Genomic DNA, 19825 nt, shown 5'->3' on the forward strand with positions numbered 1-19825 from the left:
GGTGAAGGATCAGAGCAACTAAAAACGGGAATAAAGAAAATAAGGAACAAGATTTCATATTCCTGCCGTTTACACTCCTGCACAGTCGAGCAAGGCAATGATAACACCACACACAGTGAATATGTCATGAACATTAGCCTGGATTTCAGGGCACAGCTGAATCCCACCAGGAGAGAGGGTTTAAATCTTGCAGCAGGAACACAGAAAATAAGTCCTTTTGTAACCCAGTCCCTTAAGAAAATGTATCAACACGTTGGAATCAGAGGGCCTTTCCAGGTTAATTTAATTATGCTTTTCCTCTGGAGTTTGAGAACATCAGAGTTGAACTAAGCAGAGCAACCACCCAGCTCCTTGAAACTATCAGCAGGCAGGCAGACTGGGGATTTCGTTTTTCTTGTAGAAAAGGAAAAAAAAAGAAAAACAGGAAGCAGGGGGATATGCCTGTGCTGCCACATGGAATCATTCATTTTACACTGATCCCCATCAGCCATCTGAAGTTTTGCTTAAATAAACATAGAGATTGAGGCTTTCAGAAGCAATTCCCCTGTGGGCAGACCCCACAGCAGGACACAGGGAGTGTAGGATGGGCTTGGAACAGGGGATGGAGAATAAACCCCCTTGTTTCTCAGGTTCACTTGTTAATTGGCTCTTTTGATTTTCTTCCCCATATTGTTGGAAAATTAAAAGTCAAACAGGGAGGTTTGGTAATGAGCCAGGCTCAGGGGAAAGATCAGCCATCCAAAGCTCTAAAATTCTTTCTGTGCCCCTCACAACCACCTGCACCACTCCAAGCTGGCTGAGATGTGTGTGCTGCTCAAAAAAGAGGGATGGGGAGGCTTAAAAGGCAAAATATGCTCTTCTGCACTGTGAAAGACTCATAGAAAAAAATTATAGTGCTGGTGTCTCCATTTTATAGATGGAAAAACTAAAATGTGGAAAGATGGTTGTACCCAAGGTCATAGTGAAAGGTCAGTGTCAGGGTCAACTAAACAACTGAGGGGTCTCGGTGCTGTCACACTGGCTAAGGAGAAGGTTTTGCATCTCTCCTTTCTCCAGCTACCCCTGGGGAGGTCTGCCCTCAGTGTACAGCAGAATGGACCCCAGGCCCCAGTGCTGGGTGAACTGGGCACTGCCTCCATCCTGGGCTCACCCTCCTCTGACCAACAAAACGATTTCCCAGACCCAGAATATTGAGTGGTGAATTATCAGAAGCGTCACTGCAGTCACGCTGTGGTACCTCAGATGGAGTTCAGGGCACTTTTCTTACACAGGGAAATGTATGAGGGGGAAAAGAGGAGCTGTGGAGACACCAGGGTCTGAATAGCTGAAAAAATCAGTCCAGAGAGAGCTTCAAATGATGAGAGTTTAAGGGGAAGGCTTTTTTCCCCTCTGTTATCTTGCTGAATGTTGCAAATGTGGTGAACTGAGCAAGTGACCATCTGGGATTTGCATGCAAAGACATATGTCATTAAAGAGTTATTTAAATCAGCCCTAAAGCCAGTTTTGTGTCATACTTTTGATGTATTTTCTTCTATCACTAAAAAGTACTTATATTGAGAATAAAATATCTTGAAAGTTTTGTTGTTTTTTTTTTCTTTTTTTTTTTAAATTAAATAGTAAATAATGATCCCTTTCAACCTCCTCTGTATCAAAGGGTTTGTTTTGACCACTTACCTTGGCTTTGTGTCACTGTCATTAGCTATGTCTGGTTGGGAGTATGGCAGACAGGGAGGGACGTGTGAGTTCCACTAGAAGCCATTAAAGCCTGTGAAATTGGACAATTGGCTATGCAGACAGCCCTTAGAAGTATTTCTAGCACTTCTGCTTCCTGGCTGGGTACTGAAAATGGGGATGGAAGAAAGAAAATATCTCTATATTAAAGTATCAGAGCTCTGGGAAGCAAATAAAAATAAAAAAAAAGCTTTGAATGTTGGACATGGAAACATGAAACTTCCAAACTCTGCTGAGTCTTTATCCCTTCAGAAACTCAAGTAATTTTCCAGGCATGGCTCATACCACACCTCACAACACCCCACTTAACTAAGCTCCTGATGAGGTTTCACATTAGGTTGGCATCAAGTATCAGAACTTTCTCTAAAAACAGTGTTTCCTACACCCACCTTTCCTCCAAACCGAGAAAGCTCATTCCTTTTTATGAATGATCCCTGTTTGGAAAGACAAGAAAGGAAAAGCAGTTATTACTTTGCTCCTTTGCTGTCACTGAGCCTCCCATGGATTTCAGTCTCTCCCTCCTGTGATGCATCACTCCTCTCCTGCTTTCAGCCCAGCCTGGGAAGGGACTGCTTGTGCCATCTGTATCCTCAATATATTAAAGGAATGGACTGGATTCATCAGCACTTTAGTGCTTTTACTCCACAGCCCTGCTCCCTTCAGTGTTTTTTGGATTATGCTGTAGGTGTTTAGACTCTGCCCTTGCTTTGCAGGTGAACTTTGCTGTCAGGGAGATAGAAATGATTGAAAAGCTCTGGTTTTTCTCCAGAATTGCAGGCTCTTTTTGTCTATTCATCTGTCAATAGGTACATTTTCCCTCTTGCTAACACGGTATATTCAGGCAGGATGACATTTTTTTTTTTTTCTCTGAAACATTACCCAGCTAAATCCTGCAATAAATAGCTATATCTTTGGAAGATTTTGAGATACTGATTGTAGGACTCTTGAAAAATCTCTCTGTAAGGAGCAAAGGGTTCGAAATCACGCCTGTGATTAAGCAACTGACATCCTGCTCTCTGGTTTAGGGCACAGAAGTGCATGAAAAAAAGTGCCATACCTTGTTATAAGAGCTGTTCAGTGATCAGACTTCTGCAATCTTTTTTTAAAGGATCCACATTTATATTTAAAACCATTAAACTTCCCTCACAAGATCAGACAGTAAAGGGGGACGTGCAGTACAGGGAGGCCATACCACGGGTATGGATGCAAATACAGCTGCAGGATATGCCCATCAGGCCACTATTGATGAATTTGGGGCAGAAGGCTACGGACCAGAGCATGTGGTTCTGGTGGGATGAAGATTAAGGAGCTTGGAAGGTTTCCCTGTGAATGCTGAACCATCTCAGAAATCCTGCCCAGCAACAGAAGCCTGACAGCAAACTTTTCTGCCCATGGGAAACGTACTTCCATCCTCCCTTTCTCATTCTGTAAACCTTCAAAATAGCATTCACCACCTCCTCTCTCCCCAGGTTTTCAGGTTTTTCTCTCACAAATCCCTCTGGGTTCAAGTGGGGTCTGATTTCACTCAAACTCTTGCCTATTCTGGAGTGACATTTGAGGTGACAAGAGGGTACATTTTCCCCAGAACGTCTGTATTACCCTCTAGTCAGTGGGAATGAAATTGTCTGACTATGCCCTCCCCTTGGGGACCTCTCTGAAAATGAGATGTATCTCTCAAGAGGACCTCTCAGCAAGCACAACTGAAATATCTTTGTGGCTGCAGTAGCTCTGTAATGAATGAATTAATTGATTTCACCCTCAGCTGCTTCTTCATTGACCCCACTGGCCCCACAGTGGGGAAGGAGCTTTGTTCCAGTTCCAGTTTCCTTCAAAGCCCTGTTCTATTTAAAGGCAGATAAAATGGCTTCAGGGCTCAGGGTGGGAATCCCAAGACCTCAGTTTTGGATGGCAGCCAGATGGGTCATCAAGCTCCACATTGAGTTTGGACAGAAGGATGAGAACTTCACCTTCCAGCCACCCTCAGGGGCTCCCTTACAGGTGGAAAGTGGGTCTGAGAAGTTTGATCTCCTAACAGTGCCTGTACCTCCATCTGTGAATGTCTGCATGGCTGTTTAAAGGAGCCTGTGTGGATATCTCTAGGTCTCCAGGCAGGCTCAGTTCTTCCCTCACTTCTTAACCCAATTTATCTCCAAGGAAAACAGTCAAGGACTCACATATCTACCAGACTCCTTTCCTTCTTTAAAAGCTTGGTGTGTCCAGCTCTTCCAGCCTCTGTGGCCAGAGGAACCACATGGATGGGGCAGATTTCAACGTCTAACCTGGCAAATGGCAGGACTGTGCATAGAAATACAGAAAAAACAGATTAAATGATTCACCAGTGCCTGAAAAAGAGAGAGGGTCCTGTTCTCATTTCCAGGCAAACAGCTCCCCCTCGAGTCAATGCCTGAGGGTCTCATCTCAGGGTGCTTGGCACAGGCTGCTTGGGCTGGGGGAGCTGAGCAGTTAATTAAACCCTGACAGGAAAAGCCTGTGGGACTCGGGTCAGCGCAGAGCTGCTAAAAACCTGAGGTTATTCTCACACCCTGGAACACGAGTCACGCACTGCTGAAGGTCTTTCAGAGGGCATCTGGTGCGACAGCTCCTTCTTGGCATGTCCCAGTCAACAGAAGAGCTCTGGAAATCACACCCTCATGAATTTTCACTGTGGCTCTGAAGCAACTCTGTGTCTTTGACAAGTCCTGTGGCTTCTGCTGCGCCTCAGTTTCCCTGTTTTGTTCTCCAGTCCTGTTCAGATTCTCCCTCCTTTGCAAAGGAAATGCTCTCAAGTATTGCTGCCCTTCTGGAAAATGCTGCTTCTATCGTATCTCTGTTTTAAATTTAAAAGCTGAGTATTTTTAATCAGTTTTTCAAGGGAATGTTTGAATGTTCAAAATGCTGTTGTTCCACCTTAAGCAAAAGTTAAAGACTTGAAAGTTTTAGAGTTAAATACTGTAACAAAAGTATTGAGATTCTCGATTTTGTTAAGTGGGTGTAGGTGTTTTGAAGAGTTTCATATTTTGTAGAAGTTAAAATATTTCTTCTCAATTCTGGACAGAGAAGAGGAATCAAGTCCCAGACTCATTTGCCAAAGGAGGAAAGGATGAATCTTAGGGAGAACATTGTGAAGAAGCTTCAAATAGCTTTGGACAGCTGCTTTCTGTGTCTCAGGTCTGTCTTTATTAATGTTTTCCCTTGTCCTGTTTAAACTCTAAGCCACCTGGACAGGCTGCATTGGAAGGCCTGTCACTGGAGCTGCTCTAGAGGACAGAGGCTTTGCCCCAGTTTCACATGGGAACTGTGAAAACACTCAATGGGATGTCCTTGTGAAGGAGGGAGAGGGGATGCCAGAACCACCACCAGCCTACTCACATCCCTTCTGAACTCCAGTTCCTGACCCATTTCCATCTGTGCCATCCCAGGTTATGTTCAGAGTCAGCATCCAGAGCTGAGCACCCAGGGCCAGCTCAGCCCCCAGAGCTGCCCCGAGTAGACATCTCCCTCAAAACAGCAAAGAGCTGCTCCTCAGCATCACTGAAATACTGCCCAGTCTCCTCTCACTCCTTCTCCTCACTTCTTTTTCTGCTGCGTTTCACTTTGGAGGAAGAGAATTATTTTGACTGTATCTTCCTCGTAGATATTAAATACCTTTCAAAGCAAGGTCATAGTCCCTGGAGCCATGACAGCACACATGAAGATAACAGTTCAGGCTGGGTTTGCTGCCCTCAATGCAGGCAGGTAGCTGCTACTCCATGTCATGGGGATTTGTCTCCAGAGAGCACCACAGCTCAGCAACCTCAGTTTCCATGAGAGGAACAGATCTTGGGAGCCCTCTTTTCCCTTCATGTGCCCACCTGTGGTTCAGATCTCCCGGGTAATCCAGAAGCTGGGAGCTCAGAAGTTCTTCAGGGATTTTAAAAGGCACCCACAGATTGTTTCCAAGGAAAAATAAGGCACCCACAGCGCTGAGACAGCACAGAAACAGGAACAGTTAATGACCTGTGGCAGACAGGCAGGGCCTGGACAAACCACTGCACAGCTTCCTACATGCCAGGTGGGTTCCTGGCAGCTGCTTCATCTTCCCATGTCACATCAGATGTTTGAATGGAGTAAAAACACACGAGTTTATTTCCAGCACCTCTCCTTGTTAGACAGGTGACCTTTTCCCAGCTCAGGAGCGCAGCGAGGAGGCAGCCCAGGAGGTGTTCAGGTGGTGCTTGACAAATGAAGATATGTAAACGAGGGGAGGGATGGCAGCTCGGGGGAGCCAGGAATCCTCAGGAGCTGGGAAACCTGTCTTGTTAGTGGAGGAAATGTTTGCTTTGGCTCCCACGTTGAGGAGTGGCAGTGGGGGCTGGTAGCTGGGACTGGCCAGTGTGTGGGTTCAGATGGAGCCCTGGGAATGGTTCATCCCATCTGGGAAAGGAAGCCAGCCTGGCAACTCTCCTTCTCACTGTACACAGCTCTTCTTACAAAGCCCTCAGGATTGCTCAGAGGGTCTCATGTTACTTCATGCCAACCTCTGCCAAGCAAGAAGCAATTCTGCCCCTACCACACCATCCTGCACACTCCAAGTTCCCACCTCTCATTTCCCATGAGCACAGACACTCATGAGCACTGGATCCCAGGGCTTACTTCACACTGACATCTGGTGTGCAGCTCGTACAGAGCCTGTGGTGGTCCAGCTGCCTGGTTTAAAGTCTTCTGGTCACTTCGATTGTCACTTTAGAAAAGACCATTAAACCTGAAAGGGCAGAACAGTTCTCCTTTATGCCAGTAAACCCCAATTTTGTCCAGTGTACACAACCCACATGAGCACCTTAATCCCTGCTCTGGATTGCCTGCCCCATCTCCACCTCCCTTTGCAGCTCCTGTGCCCAGGGTAAGCAGAAGAACCCAGCTGGCCCCTTTCAGACTGTTGGCTTCTCACAGGTACCAGCCTCCTCAGCCAGCTTCTGCACTGTTCCCACTGCGCCTTGCTGCTGCTGATACGGGAATCTGGGCTAGGAAAGGGCTTTCTGGAGCCAACAATAACTGTGTAACCCTTGCCTAACTCCAAGCTCTGGAGTCCATCTCACCTGATCCATCAGAGAGCAGAAGGGGTTTGTAATCTGACTGATCCTGACTCTCCCCCCCCCGCCTCCAGCAAGGCTTGAATGTGGTTGATGCAAACATGACTTTCCACTGGGTGAACTAAAAGAGCTGGAAGCAATGCCTGCTTGGATTACACCACACAACAGCTTTGTGATTTGTACACAACGAGAAAATTGAACTGGGTTTGGATTTGCAGCTATAGGTAGCTCAGATTCCTCTGCATCACTCCATTCTGGGAATGGTCAAACAAGATGAGTTTTGGTTGAGTAGCTTACGTTTTCTAAAAGTTTTCTTGATAGAAAATGTGATTCATTGGCTGTGGATTTTCTGACTAGATAAAAAGTTTGCAAACAGATCTGTTTGCTGAGAAATCTCTTCCTGGATTTAGTTGTACGAAAATAAAATAAATCAATACAATGTTCAGCTCAAGCTTCAAGGCACATTTTCATCCTGCCCCCTTCCCTCAAGTGCTTTTGATGACAGACCTGGGAATTATTTTTTTTTTCCTTGAAACTAAAAAAAGCCACAACCATTTTCTACGTTGGTTTTCCATGGAGGATGGGAAACCAACAAGTTTTTCTCACTGGCTCTAAATAAAATCCCCCTTGGTTTCCACAGGTGAGGAAGGTGGGTAGGTATCACCCCTTACCCACACAGCCCATACTGGATCTCAAATTGAGGACCCACAGGTTCTTTCCTCAGCAGTGAAAAGATGCAGCTGATTTCTTCCTCCTATCCCTTTCTTTGTCTCTGCCTTTTGGGGTGTAGCCAGCACCAGAAGGGGAATGAAATAGAGTGAAAAAAGCTATTTTGTCTCTTGCCAGCTCAGTTGGAAAAAGGAAGCACTGGAAGCCTCCCAGCTAAGTCCAGCTTTGGAAGACCTCCAGTCCACTTTGTCAAGGCCTGAGGCTCCAGGGGTTCTGCAGAGTGGCTGAACTTTTGGGAAATGTCACATGGAACCCAAAGACTTCAACTGTGTGAGTAAAGCAGTGCTGATGGGAACTGGAAGAGAGTACAGCTCACTGGAAAAAAATTTAGTCTGGAAGATCGGAATTTATATATTCTCCTAAATTCATTCTCAAGCTCATTACTGTGAATGCTGATAAACTTGATTACATAAACTTGATTATGAATGATTTTAGGAAAGTCATGGCTGTCTCTCTCCTCTGAATTTGCTGGTAGGGATGAAGAGGAACAGAAGGCAGGAGGATTGACAGAACTGACCTATACACCAATACAGTGTATTGGACATTTATGAATCCCCAATCTGGGTATCCACAAATCTTCAGACACAGAACTACAATTAGCTGAAGACATTAGACCATGAAGGCTTTTATGGATTCCAGGCTCCAAGCTCTAACCCTGCTGTCATTCCAAATAACAAACCACTCTCTGACCCAAAGCTCTCAGCAGCCACAGACATTGTGCTGGTGCCAGGTACAGAGACAGAGCACACACAGGCCCTTGGGAGGGACTGAAGGGCTGCAGACAGTTTTTATTGCCTGGCACTCTTAGCTACATCAGGACTTAACAGAATTTGGGGGGTTTGGTGGTTTTTGCTGCTGGCAGCTCCTGCTGTCTCTCTAATCATGGTCTGAATCCTTGCCCAGCCAAGAAGGCTCTGAAGTTGCCTCCACTGTGCAGGCAAGTCAGACAGGACTTGAGGACACAGTCACTGCTGGGATTCAGAGCCTGGAGGTGACAAGGAATGGACAGCACATGCACCTGATGGGAGTTTTCCATCCTGCTGCCACCAGGAAGCCAAGTCACACTCCCACCCCCAGCCCTGGAAGCTGAGCTGTCCTTTAATGCCAGGATAACTCATGAAAGCAATGATTGCACCCGGCATTATCTCCACATGGCAGAGGCAGCCCATGTGTGCAAGTCAATGCTTTGATGCCACCAGCACAACCCTGTGCCAAGGTTGGCTCAGCACAAACATGTGGCTCCAAGTTCCTGCCCTCTGCTCCCGTGGAAGACTCACTCCCAGTCTCCACCTGTGGCCATGGTAACAAAAAGAGTCCTGCTCACCAGGCACTCTCCATCTTATTGATTCCTTGGGAGATTTATGGCAGAGACCTGATCTCAGTGAAGGAGCTAAATCCAATTCACTAAGGAATTACAAGACTGTCCGATCAATAATCTATTTATCTCCTTCACTTTGCCATCTTTAAACACTCCAGCCCTGTCAAAAGAAATTGAAAGCTTTTTAAAAATAAAATTACTGGACTCTGGAATGGCTCTTCTAAGGCTTCTGGAAAGGATCTTAAATCCAGGATGGATCCAGTTCAGATCCAGTGCTTAGGAGAGATTTGTCATAGCTCCAGTAACTCGACAGCAATCCAGCAAGCACGGGGGATGGTGGGGGATGCAGGCACTCAACACAGAGAGAACTCAGCCCAGGAGATCCCACTGTGGACACACAGCCTGCACTGGATCCCACTGTGACATTAGTGCCAAGAAGGAACATCCATGTGGGGGGGAACACAGCAGGGTGAGTTCCACTTCATCCCCTCTGGCCAAGCTCAAGAGTGGGGATGATTTTCCAGAATACAGACAGATTTACAAGGGCCTGGAGGGGCAGGACAAGGGGGAATGGCTTCACAAGGACAGAGGGCAGGGTTAGATCAGATATTAGGAAGAAGTTCTTTATGATGAAGGTGCTAATGCACTGGGACAGGCTGCCCAGAGAAGTTGTGGCTGCCCCTGGAAGTCCCTGGAAGTGTCCAAGGCCAGGTTGGATGGGGCTTGGAGCAATCTGGTCCGGTGGAAGGTGTCCCTGCTCATGGTGGGGGGTGGAACACAATGAGCTTTAAGGTCCCTTCCAACCCAAATCATTCTGTGATTCTCTGACCCTCTGCTACACTGACAGTCCAGGAGAGGCTCAAATACCTCAAATACCTCATATACCTCTATACAGGTACAAGGAGCTAAGAGGAAACCAAGTGTGAAGAGTCAGCCCCACCTGAAAATACATTACTGAGCTCCCTGGAACTGCAGGCTGTGTTTGTTCATGGCTTGAGCAGACCATGAAGTTTAATTTAACCAGCACATGACTTCAGAAGCAGTCATTGTGTCTCCCAAGGGCAGAGGTGGGCTCCATCCCAGAAATAATGTTGGTTTTCAGCTCTCATGCAGCACTTCTCATTAAGAGATCATAAAGCAGTTTGCATGGAAGCAAACCCAGGCACAGACAGGAGGTAGGACGAGCTGAGAGCCAGCCAGTGTCAGAACCACGGGCAGCACCAGAGCCTCTCTGAAGAGGAGGAGTTTCCATCCTTTTCCAAGCTTCATAGCTAGATTATCAACAGATACAGCCCCTTACAAACACAGGGGGAACTGCAAGATCAGCTCACACACATGAACTGCCCCCACAGCATAAGTTCCTTGCCAAAGGAATATTTGTGCATATACTTAAGACTTTCTGCAGACTAACTCTTAAACAGCATATTATTTGAAAGCCCAGTGGGACTGAACTACATATTCTGTTGGCCAAAACACAGGATTTTTTTCTTGTTCTTGTAGAATTGGGGAATCACTCATGCTGGAGAGCAAGCCTGGTGTTCAGACCTGGACTCAGAGATGTCTGGGTAAGTCAGAAGTTCTGCTGACATTAGTGGTGTTGCATCGGTGCCTGCATGAGATTCCAGCCTTGGGCATGATCCAGCCTGTGAGATATTTGCTCCCCAGATAGCCCCATTTTTAACAGGTTCATGTACCTATTTTTCTGCCATGGAACTCCAGTGCTGAAGCTGGAAGGGGCTAAATTTCTCTGGAGATGGAGAGGGACCAGTTCCTCTCACTTCAGAGGTTAATGAATGGAGTCATTAGGATAATTAATGTTTTACTGATGAATTACTCACTCTCTCAAGCAGTTTCTGCCTTTTGCTGTGCAGAGAGGCAGGGCCCTCTGGAGATCTAACACATCCCTTGCTCAGGGAGCTGCCTTGTCCTGACAGCCGCCTGCTCTCGGAACAGGTTCCTGTGCATCTGCCTTTGCAGCAGGGGACTTGCTTTCCTGCGGGAGGGAAACCTCTAAGCCAAGAGCTGTGCTGGAGTTTGAGACACTCCAGGCTGCCAGCTGCTGGGATTAAGCTCTTTTTCCAAACTGTGTTAACACTTCCAGTTCTGACTTGAGGCCACCTTGGTTGTCCCCGTCGTGAACCCGGTTCACTCTCTATCCACGCAGCCCACACAGCTCTGCCAATAAACCTCACTTTTCCTCTGAAGAACCATCTATCCTTGTCCTTCAATTCCTTCTCCTTGAGACTTTTTCTGCCTTCTCCATCCCCCCAGTTTTACTCCAGCCCTGACCCCAAGCCTGTGTATTGATCCTAAGCCTGACTTGAATCACACCCTCTTTTCAGATCCCCTTTCTAAAGAGCACGACTGCAGCACTTCACTAAAAAGCAAATGCCCTTGTTGTTCTCTTGTTATTGGAAGTGTGAGAAAGTGCGTGGTGACCATGCCAAAAAAAAATAAAAAATAATTCACTAACCTTTCTGTGGCAGTTTGTACAGTGCAGGGAAACATTGAAAAGAGCTGCTGTCACACAAGAACTTTCTCCCTTGGCTGCAAGCACATTTGAGCTGTGATTTCCAGGGGGTGGAGAGCAGAGAGTGATTTCACAACATTGTTCCTGAAATAATCCTGGTAAAGTCAACAGAGCTCCTTGAACAGAGCCCTCAGAGTCCTTCAGTGCCCAGAGTCACAGCAACATCTCCAGACAGTCCCATGGACAGGCTGAGGTGAGGAAAAGGCACCTGTCTTCTTTAGGGTGAATCCAGCACCCCTAAAGATCACAGACTGTCATTCTGGTTTGGCACAAAGTAAGGAACTTCATCACAGAGTTTTTGGCAAAGAGTGTTTCAGGGAAAGGATTTTGTATGGACACCTCAAACAGGATAAGATATCCTGCAAAGGTATGTAATGTCTTGGGTTTTCTGGTCAGTTCTTGACAGAATGAAAAAGCATAATCCAAAACTTGACCTTTTTAGTGAAAAATGAATGCTACAACATTTTGCTGTTTCACAAGGGGAAAAACTTAAAAGTAATTTAGCAACCTTGAAGTGTGGCAAAACAGGATTGCCATCCCACTTCTCCAAACCCACGGCTTTTCAGGTCAGCTTGTCCCCTGACTTCCCCTGCCAGCATTCACCCCTGCCCTCAGCTCTCAGCCTTCAATCCTCAGATCCCCTTTCCCCCTCCCTCCCACCCCAGTGCCTCGTCTCCTGACGTGTTTACGGCCGCCCCTTGGACAGTCCCCTCCTCGGACATCCATCCATCTCCACGTGGCCTTTCCTCCTGTCAGTTTAAATGCCTCCCGTGATTTATGGCCCAGCAGCTCCCAAACACATATCCTCTATGTTATATGGCACTGGTGTAATGCGAGCTCCCTTCAACCACGGAGGGAGCAAACGCTGCTAATTTATGCTTGGCTTTTTTTCTTCTTTTTTTTTTTTTTTATTCCCCAGCATAATTCTGATTTTAATGCTCCATCTACGCCACATCAATATCCTTCCACCGCCAGCGAGTAAAAACAAAAAGTAAATATTTCATTTCCCATTCTTTCCCCTCTTAAGAGGTTTTTCCGAAGCCGGTTCACCCGGCATGGCCTGAGGTGAGACAAATAGGAAGCGACTGTGGGCTGCCACAGGGGTGCTTTATGGGGAGGGCACTGCCCACAAGTGTCAGCTTCCTGGGGTAGTTGCTATCTATTGGTGCATGAACATAACAAATGCAAACATCTCCTGCATCAGGTTAAATTGCTGGCCTGAGCTAATCCAAGGCTCTAACACAACGCTAATTTATCAGTCTGGTGTTGCCATTTACTGCGTGGAGCTATATTCAGAAAGCACAAAGTGCTCCAGGAAAGGAGAATTTAAAAAAAAGGAGACAGACAGAGAGGGGAAGAGAAGAAGAAGAGTAACAAAACGTTATGCAAAAAGTATTAAAAGGTTAAGATAAATCTCTGGCCAGGGGCACTGCCAAAATCACTTGGCAGCTGGAGGGATTCATATCCTGCTGGATCCAGGACATCTGCCATGAGTCATTGCCCAGCTGAGGAGGATCTAGATTCTCACTGGTGTTCCCACAACCTCACAGGGCTCTCCATGCCCAGATACAAGCCCTGTAGTCCCGAGTGCTCTTCATATCTCCCTAAAATTCTCAGTCAGGGAAAACCCACTTCCCTATCCCTGTATTTTCTGAAGGGAGGATAGAAAGACAGCGATGTTGTTAAAATCCCAGTTGAATGCAGGTCTCCAGAGCTCTCTGGCTCCTCACCTGGAAACACAAAAGAAGGTGTCACTGCTCCAGCCAACCCAGAGTATGCACCTTTTCTTCATCTGGGAAGAGATTTGAGGTCACCAGGCAGACCCTCTACAGATGAGACCTTTATGCACACACAGCCTGTGGATTATAAAACTTCAGTGGCTCAAAAATGTCACTGCACTGGGATTATATCCTGGCCAGAGACTTCCTGCATCCCAGTGTGTGTCACTGTGGTGCTGAGCGATGGTGGAGGGCGGTCACAGCCCCCCATGGCAGGATAAGCCTTGATTTCTCCTTTCCCTGCTGAACACAGAGCAACAGCCAGAGTCTCCACTGGAAATCAGGCTCCTACTCTGGAGCTACTTGAGATCATAGTTTGTTTTCCTCCAAAAAGAACTGTTGCAAGACAAATACCTCTCTGCAGACGACTGAAGTAGGTCACATTAGACAGTGCTCTGAAGAGCCTGTCTGACACTTTGCCATCTGCAGCAAGCACTGCACTGCTCATTTCTTTTCCTTTTCTCCCTCTCTCCCCTAGTCCCCTTCTCCTTCCATTGCTATAACTCCGTGAAAAGGGAACTCTGTGAAGGGGAAACATCTCAAGCAAAATCTGTGCTCTGCCTTGGCAGCTGGAAGAATCAATGGTAACACAGCCCACGACTGCAGACAGCGACTTGCACTGGCAAAGAAGCATCAGACAGGCAAAATCCTGATGGATTGAACAGGGCAAGTCAGAGCTGGGCAGGGATGGAGCCCTGTGGGCCCACAGGGAGCAGGACTGTGGTATAGGGACTAGAGTATAAGGTCAAACATCATTTAAATGACAGGCATCAGGCACTGGAGTATCCTGAGGGATTTTATCTGCTGTTCTCCAGAGCAGCTGGACAGACACAAAGGCTGCTCCTGCCGAGGGGAGTGCCCAGGGACATCCCAGCTGGGCTGCTGCCTTTCCTCATGCTGGAAGGGTGGTCCCATCTCCTCTCTGAGTGCACCCTGCAGACCCCCCAGCTCCAGCATCACCTCCCTGCTGCTGCCCCTTCTCCTTTCCAGCGAGACCAGTGCCAGCCAGCAGAATGTGAACCCAGGACTCCCAGATTCCCTGTTTCTTTTCCAGCTGGAACTGATTAGCACAGTGACACCTTCAGGCTGTAACACTGCAGGGATGTTGCACCTCCCCAGGTAGCCCAGAGAGCCAGAATGACTTCAGTTAAATTAGTTCCTTGTTTCAGTCAATAAATTAGCAGCAGGTACCTCTCAGCCCACAGGACGGGCACAGACAGCAAAGTTTGTGTGATCAGATAAGAAAACCTCATCAAGTAGTAAACTGGTCCAGACATTGAATTTGGGGAAAGACAACAGGTTTTTTTTCTCCAATGTATTTAAGGGCTTAAACAGAGCAAGAGGAGAGAGAGATCCCAGAGCCAGCAGCTCCCAGTAGATGCCCTCCCCTGTGCATCCAGCCTCTCCAGTGGGACAATGACACAAAGATCTCAGGACCTCTTGCCTGCAAGAGGGGTCACAGCCATGGTGTGTCCTGCTCCCAACAATCAGCCAAAATCCACTTTGAGTCTGTCTGGTCACAAACAGGGCGCTCTGCAGCTCCAACACTTGAGGAAATGCAACCAGGATTATACTGAGAAAGAGCAAAATGAATTTGGTGGTTTAATGCTGTCTGAATTTTGGAAGAATTTCATGCTGGATGTTTAGAGAGCTTCTGTCTCTTGCAGCTGAGCTGTGTGGGTTGCCAAATGTATGTCCTCTCAGAGGAAAAAATGAGGTTTATTTCTGTTACAAACCTACAGTACATGTTTCAGTTTTACATATTTCCTTTCTAAACGGGAGCATTTTAGAGGGAAAGAAATTGCTTTAAAAATCCTTGCTGAAAAAAACCCCTCTGAAAATGTTTTGATCTGATTGATCCATCAAGTAGTGGCTGAGGGTAAGGAAAAGATGACAGCTGCTCCTTTTGTTGCTTGCTGTTCTGATTAGCTTCAAATAAGATACTCCCTGTCACCCGTGGCCCTCCACGAAGTGAATGCACAGAGCTCTGTAGACTCTGCTGAGGACACCCCATGTGGGAGCAGATCTCCCATAAGAAGGAACAGATGATTTTTTTTTTTTTAACCTAGGACTGTTTGAGAAACCATGACTGGACTTAAATTCAGAATAACAATAAATTTAGAGAAGGTTTAAAACATTTTTCAAGTGTTCAAAGTTAGCTTTGGGTGTGACTAACCCTAATAGGTTTGGGGTTTTTTCTGGGTGTGGAATCAGGAGCATCCACAAAAGCAGGAACTGTGAGGTTTCATTGGATCACCAAATGGTTTGGGTTGAAAGGGACCTTAAAGCTCATCTCATTCCACCCCCCTTCCATGGGCAGGGACACCTTCCACTAGACCAGATTGCTTCAAGCCCTGTCCAATCTGGTCTTGGACATTTCCAGGGATGGGGCAGCCACAGCTTCTCTGGGCAACCTGTGCCAGGGCCTCCCCACCCTCACAGGGAAGAATTTCTTCCCTATATCTAACCTAGATTTCCCCTCTTTCAGTTTGAAGTCATTTTCCCTTTGTCCTGTCACTCCATGCTCTTGTAAACCATTTCTCTCCATATTTCTTGCAGGATCCCTTCCCACCATCCATCCACCCTTGCCCCAGTGTCTGCTTTGGAATCACTGACTACCCTGCCACTGTTTCCAAGGACATTATTTATGCCCTTCTCATACAAAAAAAGCTGTGCCACAGCAGAGAGCCACAAGCACCAAATCCAGCAGTGTCCTCACCTGAATCAATGATGCAGGGCAGACTGTGAGAGAGAAGAAGAATTTTTCTAAGACTATGGCTAAGAATAAGCTTGCACACACCTTTGAAGTTCTTATATGATGTGAGCTGTAGATTCACCTGCATCTCTGGCATTCTTTCAAGACATTTGGAAGAATTTTTCTGTCACTGGGGGAACATAAAACCCTCTCCTAGCTGTTTCCAGGCAGTGAAGACTTCTTTTCTGAGCTCCTTTTTCTAGGCAGATGAGGCCAACTGATGGGAATTACAGATTGTTTTTTGGTGCCAGAGATCTGAACAGAGGCCAGAATGGAAGAACACAGCCACATCCCCAAATGAGAAATGTAAGTTTGGCTCCAGCTCAAAGTTCTGCTGCTCAGGTCCATCCATGTCACCGAGGATAATCAGACAAGTAGCTCGTTGGAATCTTAATCCAGAAAAAAAAAACACCTGAGAGCCAAAGCTAATGGCTAAATAATCCCCATATTAAAGCCTTCACAAAGCTGAACGAGAGAACTGAGTTTTCAGTTAAATGAAACATTCAGGTCAGCACCTGGGGTGGAGGCAGAGAGGGAGGAGAGGGCTGGGGGTCTCTGAGGGCAGCTGGGACGAGCAGCACTTCCAAGGCAGCATTTCTGCCTCTTCTCTGCTGTGTCAAGCACTGCCCCAGCGCTAATGAAATGTGTCTTTATTGGTTCACCTTCATCTTTGTGCACCTGTTTTCATGAGGACAGGGGTAGCTATTCAATATCAACCCTGGATGGACGGAAAGGATTTTTCTTCGTGCACCTCCTGTACCCCCAGCCCCTCCTCTCCCACGCAAGAGCAGAGGGTAATTTGTGCACCAGGTGGAGTGAAACCCACTTAAGGATGAAGTCCATGGCCAAAGCCTGTGGACATCAGTGCTGCCCTGATGAAATTTCTGTGCCTGAAACACATTGGTAGGCAAGAGCTGAGACTGGAAAAAAGATTAGGCTGCTGAATAGCTGGTAGAGCTGGAGCTTTCAGAGTGAAAGTCTGCAGAGAGAGCAAGGGAGAAAAAAGGAGCCAGACACACAAGGGGCTGCTCTGGCTGGGCTGACCCCTTGCCTGCCTGAGCCACAAACCTTCCCCCATGCTCATTCCTGGCCTCTTCCCAAATCCCTTCCACTCTCCAGCCCTCCCTGAGGGCCTGCAGAGCCCTTACATGCTCCCAGGAAGCTCCCCATCCTCACTGGCCTGCACCAGAGCGTGCAGAGAGGATGAGTTCCTGTGATGATAAAGGCAATAACCTGCTGGTTATTTTGTCAGGCACACGAGCCAAGGCTCTCTGAGCTCTGTAGGGATTTAGACTCACTTGAAGGGGAGGCTTGCACGCTTTTGCTTAATTTTCATTCCAATTCTATTCTGGATTTCAGTTCATTTTACTCTTAGGCAGCAGAGAGATGCCCAAAGGCCATGTTTATGTGCAGAGAGAAGGGAGGTCAGACACAGGGAAACCCTCAGGCTGTGTTAATGTCTCCCTGAAGACAGGTCAGCTAAGCAGATGGCACCTCAGAGCCCACAAACGTGCTCACATCAGCAGGTTTTATGACTGTTCAGTTGATGGCATCATTGAAGTCACCCCTCAGTTTTACACAAGGCAACATGGGGACAGGGGGACACGGCTGGGAGGACCCTGCAGTGCAAACACAACTCCACTGTTTCCAGACCCCAGCTGGCAGCTTTTCTCATTACTCAAAGTTCAAAGCCACGGCTGTGCACACCAAAAGCAGGGAGCCAGCTGGGGGTGGGAATGGTGCCCTTCCCTTCCTGGAGACCTCTGCCCAGGTGGCTCCAGAAATGCTTGGTGCCTACAGACATGGAGCTGGGAGGAGATTTGCTGGGGCTTGGAGTAGGTTTCTCCATCTGGTGCCACACGTGGGGATGTGCCCCCCACATTCAGCCAGTCCTGCTGGTGCAGCTCTGCCCAAATCACAGAGGGATATGGGCATCCCTGGGCTTTGGCACAGCCACAAGCTGCACTCTGGCAGCAATGTTCACTTATCCTGTATCCTGAGCAAGTAGTGAAAGACAAGGGGGAATGGCTTCAAAGTGAGAGTAGGTTTAGGTTGGATATTAGGAGGGAATTCTTCCCTGTGAGGGTGGTGAGGCCCTGGCACAGGTTGCCCAGAGAAGCTGTGGCTGCCCCATCCCTGGAAGTGTCCAAGACTGGGTTGGACAGGGCTTGGAGCAACCTGGGCTAGTGGAAGGTGTCCCTGTCCATGGCAGAGGGGTGGAATGAGATGAGCTTTAAGGTCCCTTCCAACCCAAACCCTTCTGTGATTTACACAATTTCTTTGTGCCTCGAAATGGTCACGGTCGTCACTCAGAAGAAAACACCAGACCAAAATCCCTTTAAGATCTATTGCCTTTCTTATAAAAACAATGAATAATTATCAAACCATTGCAGGATTGGTCCTTCATTTGCTATATTTTTCTTTAATTCCAGCATAATTTTGCTCTGACTGTCTCCCAGAAGACGAACGTTTGACTTTTCTGCTGTGCCCTTTCAGATGTGTTACAGACTGTGATCTTGTCTGAGCTCTTAATGGCTTTGTCAAGAGATCATTTCTGCTCAAACCTTGTTAGTCTTAATAAAGATTAAATAAAGCCATAAATACTTTTGTGGTTTTCTTTCTGCTGGGTTGTGATTTGACTAACAAATTAAATTAATTTGGAAACTAATAATTATTTGGTTAGAAGTCAATGGAAGGAAGTTTAGTTGAAAATGGGCTTTTCATGGGGAAAAATACCAGTTCTTGGAAATACAAACTGAATATAGGAAACTAGATGAGTGACATTTTGAAAATCCTTTCTCATTAACTGGCTTTAGCTTTCAGTACATGTCATTTTTATCCCCATTTGTAAAGCTAATATTTCTTTCTGTCACATCTGTTGGGCAGACAAATCCACCAAGCCAGAAAATGTTGATGATGGAGCTACAAAAGCAGAGAAATCTCATCATAAAGATAACAGTCCATTTTCAAAGCTTGAATCCCAGAATGTGTTACTTTCTCCTGTGATCTCCAAATTCACATCCAAGAAAACAATGTTCATTTTGTGCTGCTACAGGGTGTTTGTGATCTAAATGGAGAGAGTGTTTTGGCACTCTGTTTTCATTTGTTAATTGACTCCTCTCTTACTTAAGATAGGAATTGCAGTTGTTTGTGATAAATGGATTACACAGGGCTCTTTGTCTCAGTGCAGTGCCTGTGAAATAATTGCAAATTCCTCCCCACACCACCAGGTAAAGGGGTGGGATCTGGGAGTCCTTTCCTCTCTGTCAGTGGAAGGACATGGTGTTTAACTCAATATTTACCTAAAATAAAACGAATAAATTACTCGTGAGGCACAGCCCAGAACCCACCTGTCCTTTTTCTGCATGACTTAAATAATTCAGTCCTTCTTGTGAGGGGTCATTAAAGCCCCTCACTCACATATATTTTGCACAGCAGGAAGGATGGAGAGTCTCCCTCCCAGCTTCTGCAGTGACCAGGATCCTACCTGGAAGGGAGAAGGTACTGGTGGGACACCCCTCCACCTGATCTGGTGAGTGGGACTGAAGGTCTTCCTTTTCCCAGGGGAACATTTCCACCAGGGAGAAGGTCTCATGCACACTACAGCAATAGCTCTTTCACACAAAAAGAGGAAGCCTTGCACAAAGCTGTGACAAACACTCTCAAGTGTGATTGCCAAAGAGGCCTTTGGACTCTCTAAACTTCACAGAAATCCATGTTCTTTAGTATTGCTCACAGGTTTCCTGTTTTAGCACTGATATTTTAGATCTAAATTCTAAAACATTTTTAAGCACTTCAGGTGCTTAAAAAGAAATATAACTGTGCCTAACCATGTCCTTTATATTAGTTCTGGCCCTCAGAAACCAGAAGGTGTTGGCAAATTGCTGTAACTCCATATGGTTGCTCCGTGGCTCC

This window comes from Corapipo altera, unplaced genomic scaffold (assembly GCF_003945725.1).
Source record: "Corapipo altera isolate COAL_440 unplaced genomic scaffold, ASM394572v1 268, whole genome shotgun sequence".
NCBI lineage: Eukaryota > Metazoa > Chordata > Aves > Passeriformes > Pipridae > Corapipo > Corapipo altera.